The sequence below is a fragment of the Cyprinodon variegatus genome, unplaced genomic scaffold (assembly GCF_000732505.1).
Source record: "Cyprinodon variegatus isolate N-32 unplaced genomic scaffold, C_variegatus-1.0 Scaffold544, whole genome shotgun sequence".
NCBI lineage: Eukaryota > Metazoa > Chordata > Actinopteri > Cyprinodontiformes > Cyprinodontidae > Cyprinodon > Cyprinodon variegatus.
In genome coordinates this window covers 117,009-122,643 of record NW_015150997.1, presented here as the reverse complement: position 1 = coordinate 122,643, position 5,635 = coordinate 117,009, and positions in this window count along the sequence as shown.

Genomic DNA, 5,635 nt, shown 5'->3' with positions numbered 1-5,635 from the left:
TCTACAGTTATCACTGCTGTTAACTTTAGCTTCTCCCTGTGTGTTTTCCTCTTCTCTTGGTTAAATTGACACCTCTCTCAGTGTTTCTGTTTTTAAATGTCCCAGACTAGGGTGTTCTCTCACTGACTCCTGTTCTTCTCTTCCCTTCTCTTCCAGCAGATTTCTTCCGTCATCTCCTCGTTGGACCGGCACCTCTTGCACGTCTGCCGTCCTGTTAAAGACCCGCTCTGCCGCAGTAGATGGGCGCTGACATGGAGCCAAGTTCTGCTGGAGGATCCTTCCTGCTTAAAGCTAGTTTTCCGCTCCACTGTTACCACTTCATTCCTCAGAAGGAGGGAATGCTACAAGATTAATGATGATGCGGTTGGCTGAGCTTCCTTGAATTTAAGACATTTCTCTAAATGCCTTAATAGACTTAATTTATCTTTACCATATTTTAAAAAGGATCATATTGGACGTTTATGATTGATTTCATTCTGTGTTTGTTTTGAATTCTGTTAATTTTTTTCTGTTTTAAAGCTCTTGTGTAAATTGCCTTGAGATGGCCTGTTTTTATTTCACTAGACTAAATTATATTAAATCCTGCCTACTGGGTCTGGTTCTACTAAGGGATCCTTTAATTTATTCTATATTCACCTGTTATTTTTTTTACTATAATAAAGCTTTGATTCAAGTTATGTGAACAGATCTGTTGGTCTTTTTTAGTAAATGTTGAAATAAGTGGTTTTAAATTTGTTCTTTATAAATAAACCAAACTGAAGTCAACAGGAGCAGAGTTCTAATATTACTATATGTGAGGTAGTATGGTCAAGGATCAGCAAGGTGAACAAAACAAACAGCATCAGCCTCTGGTTCCAGATTCCTCTGAGGATTTTTATTCAGGACTTTTCACTCTGACAACCATCTCCCTGAGCTTCCAATATCTCAGTGCCTGTATAATCAATTGGCAACACACCTGCAGTTGAGTGGACCAAGCCACAATTAAACAGGTAGAAAACAAACTGTCTAAACAGAGAAACAAGAATAAAATGATTAATCTAATTTACAAACTCATCTACATAATGAAACAGTCTGCAAAATAAACAATGTGATAGAAAATAACTCAAAAATTTACTTTAAAGAAAAACAAAGCACTACTCCAAAGGAAACCCTCTTATTGAAAGAACCCAGCAAGGTAATCAATGACATCATCTACTGTAGCCAATTTAGCAGGAAATACTGAGACAAGCAATGTTGAGTATAAAGTATAATAAATACCATGATTATACCTGGAAACAAAATACACAAGTTCAACCAATAATCCAAAAGTATTAGCTTTAGCCTAAACAAATAAATAGATGGAAACTGCAACCTAATGCTACACAAACAAACCCGGGATAGTAAGTTAAGCAAAGTTATGAACTAATGTTTAAATTTAAGCATTATGAATTAGAAATAAGAATAAGGGATAAGTGGTGAATGCAAACTGAACCACTTTGTCACACTATAGTACAGCGGTTTGGGAGATTGGTGGTTATTATGTTTCTCTGTGAGGGGGGTCTGACATGACAGCTCATGTAAACATATTAAACTGGTCATCTTGCAGCGTCTGAACAAATAAGCTCTATAAAAGGACAGGAAAAGCATAAAAAAAGTTAGTGGAGGCAAAATACTGCGAAACCAAACTAACTGCATTCTGTAACAAACCATACAAACAAGTTAGTGGTCGTTGTTCATCAGTGGCAGTTCCAGAAAATGTTGGTAGAGGTGGCCAGTTTGCACAGAGGGGAGGATGGAAATGAAATGGTGCTAAAAAATATTTTACAGTCAATCTATGCTGATCACAATAAACAACAGGAACATGAATTCAAACATCTATATTTTCCAAATAAATCACTAAAAACAGACCAGATATTCATGAGGCCCTTGCAAATAAAGCTCCACACATATTTATACATCGGTCGAGATTCAATAAAAATGTTTTCTACATAATATATACAATTAATGGGTTGAGCAGTAATTCTTTATCTCTAATAATATAGTAGACTCCCTATATGACTGCAGAGACAAACTCNAGTATTTTATTCTTTACAATACGACTTGGAATTATGGGTAATCCAGAGCGTAGATTAAAACCATAGGGGTGTTGTACTTCATATGGGGCCCACCCAGATAATGTTGCTTACGGGCCTATTGTTGTGTCGTTACGCCATTGTCCCAAAGCCATTAATTGTGGCGAAGCTGATGGGCCAAATATTTATTATTTTTCCCTAGCATTATTATACAATTGGTTATTTCACTATTTTCGCTTTGAATGAGCGCCCAAGCAGAGAAATTATACGTTCTGTCGGTGGAAATGTACTGTTGAATTACAGTCAATTGGTAGAAATGTTGTTTTAATAATTCATATTACATGTAGCCACATGCTATTAAGTAAAACTGACATTGATAATACTTTTAAAATCTGTATATATTATTTGTGACTTTTCCCCTCCACATCCAGGGAGGGCGGCGCCCGAGCGCCCCCTATGGGCCAGCCACCACTGCCTCCATCTAATCTTTGTATCCTAACTTTTATTTTTGGTGGTCATATTAGTTAAGGTCTCAGCACCATATGCTAATGCTCCTTTGCTAAAGGGATAGAGGGCGGGTTGGCATGTTCATTCGCACATTAAATTTAGTCCCAGTGGATGAAGGTTAGGACTAAAGAGGAAATGTTTTACTGGCATCGGAGATATGCAGTTGGGGTTATTTTGCTCCAAAGATCTGAATGAGTGTGTTTACATGGGTGGCATCGCAATGGCGATCGGAAAAATACAACTTTCGCATTTAGAATGAAATTTATTTCCAAATTCAGATTTATTGTGGAATATTTCAAACTGCAGTAGAAAACCTTAGAAAGCTGCCAGTGAGCTTTAAAACTCGATCCTTTGCCTTATTAAATTCAAGCTTTAACTGAAATCACGTATAGGGGAGGATGAAACTATTTTATTGCAGAAAAACGTGCTTTGGCTAATTAGCTGCTGCAATTAGCAAGCTTCTCTAAATCTCATGCACGCGCATGCGCAGGCTCATCGGTTGCCGTGGAAACGGAGCGCCTATGAAGCTGCTGCTGATCTTTACTTTCTAGCCTCAACCTGAAGCTAAACTCGCTGCAGTCTGTGGTTTGCAAACCTGCTAAAGATGAGCAACGCACCAGAGAACTACAACTTTTCGGGAGATCATCTGGAAGGTTTATTTCACTCTTTTACTATGTTAATCGCAAAAATGTTACGTTAAAAATTATTAATTTTATGTTTTTTTCATGAAGTTGTGAAAGCTAGCTTAGCATGTAGCATCTCTGATGTCTCAGGATTAAATGTTTTTAGCCGATTAAATTTGTCAGGACTGTTAACAGTGATTTGATGATTTCAAAATAACTTTTATTTCTGTTTGAGTTAAACACCTTTGACGAATTAGATGTAAAATGTTTGAAAACTAGATGGCGAAAGCTCTATGATTTAAAAAAAATGCATTTTGCTCTATATGTATATGTTGGGGAAGTAGCTTTAATTAATCATTTTCTGCTTATAGTTTTTAAACCTTAAAGGTTTATGATTATATTACCAAATCACAAAGTGAATTAAATTTTTTTCTGATATAGAAATATATTTAATAGATCAAACCTTTTTCTAATTCTGTAGTATGGGTTTAATAAAGGTTTACTGACAGCTTAAAATGTCCTATAATCTGAACAAATCCAAAAGAATTGTCTGGGTCAGTAGCTCCCAAATGCGGAAGCGTGCCCCCTAGGATGAGTTTAGTGTAATTGCAGGGAGTGTAATAGAAATAAACAAAATAAATTGACCATTTGGAGCGTATTTTTATATTGATAACATCCTGAAAAAAAAAATCGAAACCCCATTAACCAGTAAAATAAAGATTGGAATTTGAAATGAAATTACAATTTAGTGGTAGTCTTGTATGGAGAGATATTTGTGCCATCGGTTTGAGCGCGCAGGAACCAATTCGAGCGCGCAGTGAGACAACACGTGCGCGCGCAAAACCGATACCTGCACAGCCAGGTATCGGCGCAACACTAATAACTGTTTTACTGTTATTAGGAACAAATGCTTCCATTGGATGAAAAGTTGAGCGCGCGCCAGACCGGTTTTGCGCGTGCGCGTGTTGTCTCACTGCGCGCTCGGATTGGTTCCTGCGAGCTCAAACCGATGGCACAAATATCTCTTCATAGTATTGTGATTTAAAGGATATTGTAGCTTTCTGTTCTAAACCTAGCTGTCAGAAAAACAGCACGTGAGGACCAGCAAAATGTCCTCCTTTTACAACAATCGCTCCTTAGTGTGACGGCGAAATCAGAAAAAAGGTCCTCACACTGATGCCCAGGACCATATACACACATATTTAAGTACATATGAATACTATGTGTTTGTTTTTGTATGTATGTGTTCTTTTAGAACGATTCAAATGTTTCTTTTAACACTAACCAATCCTCTAGCATAGTTTAGATGTAGGGACTAATTGATTTCAGAGCAGTTGGAAGCAGAGGACAGGACTGATTTAGGGATGTGGATTGTGAATGGCGCCGACTGTTAGAACCCGCTTTCAGCTGTGAGTCTATCTAGTTCTAGATGGTCCTCAGTTAGTTTTCAGGTCTAGTTTAAGGGAAAGAACCTGTGCAGAAATACTCTCCATGTGATCTAGGCCAGTTCTGACCGCAGTGGATCTCTTCTATGTTTTTTGAATCCCATGTCGGACCGAGCTGCTACAAGCTTTGGGCCATCAGAAGATGCTGATGAGATCTGCAGCGACCAAACCAGAGCAGCAGTAAACAGTGAGAGCATGTTCAGTAAGGAGCCACAATAATCCATCAATTAAATATTTAGTCAACATTTCAGGTGGCCTCACTTAGTTTTTCATTTATTTTCAGGAACTGTGGACGTCCAAATTCAGAACTGCTTTGAGGAACCGGGACATCCAGGATGCTGAGGAGCCTCCCAGTCCCCACCTGAGGACGGCACAGAGACAAACACGTGCAGTAAGCCTTTATTAACATGACAACAGAAATCTCAAGCTTCCCAGGCAGAACACAGAGAGACCAAGATGACTATTTGAACAACATCCTGCTTCAGATTTAAACTTGGTGTCGAGGAAATTCTGTCGATTAATTTATCTTCTTTTTTACAGGGAAAGAAGGTTCAATATGGAAGCAGCGTTCTAGCAGTCAGATCTCCGTGGAACAGAGTCCATCCACACGTGTTTGAAGGTATGTTGGTTGTTAGACCAGAGAGGAATCACATGCAGACAGTTTCAGACTCTGAGGACGCTTTGCTTTCATTGATGAAGGAGCTGAAGCAGAGGATGGAGAACACAGACCACCAAGGTGGAGAAACATGACTCCCCTGCTCATCTCTCCAACATTCTGGAGTCCTGGAATGAAAAACGTTGACGACCCCGCAGCTAAACCATCAGTCTGCTCCAGAAATAAGGTAAAGAACCTTTATTGCTTCCAGCTGTTCATCAGTATTGGTGATGACAATAAAAACAGATCCAGAGATATCCATAGATGATCCATAGATTCAAAAGCCAAAACCATCCCATCAAGATGGTCTAACCTTTAATCCTCATCTTTCCATCATGAATGGATGTTCACCTC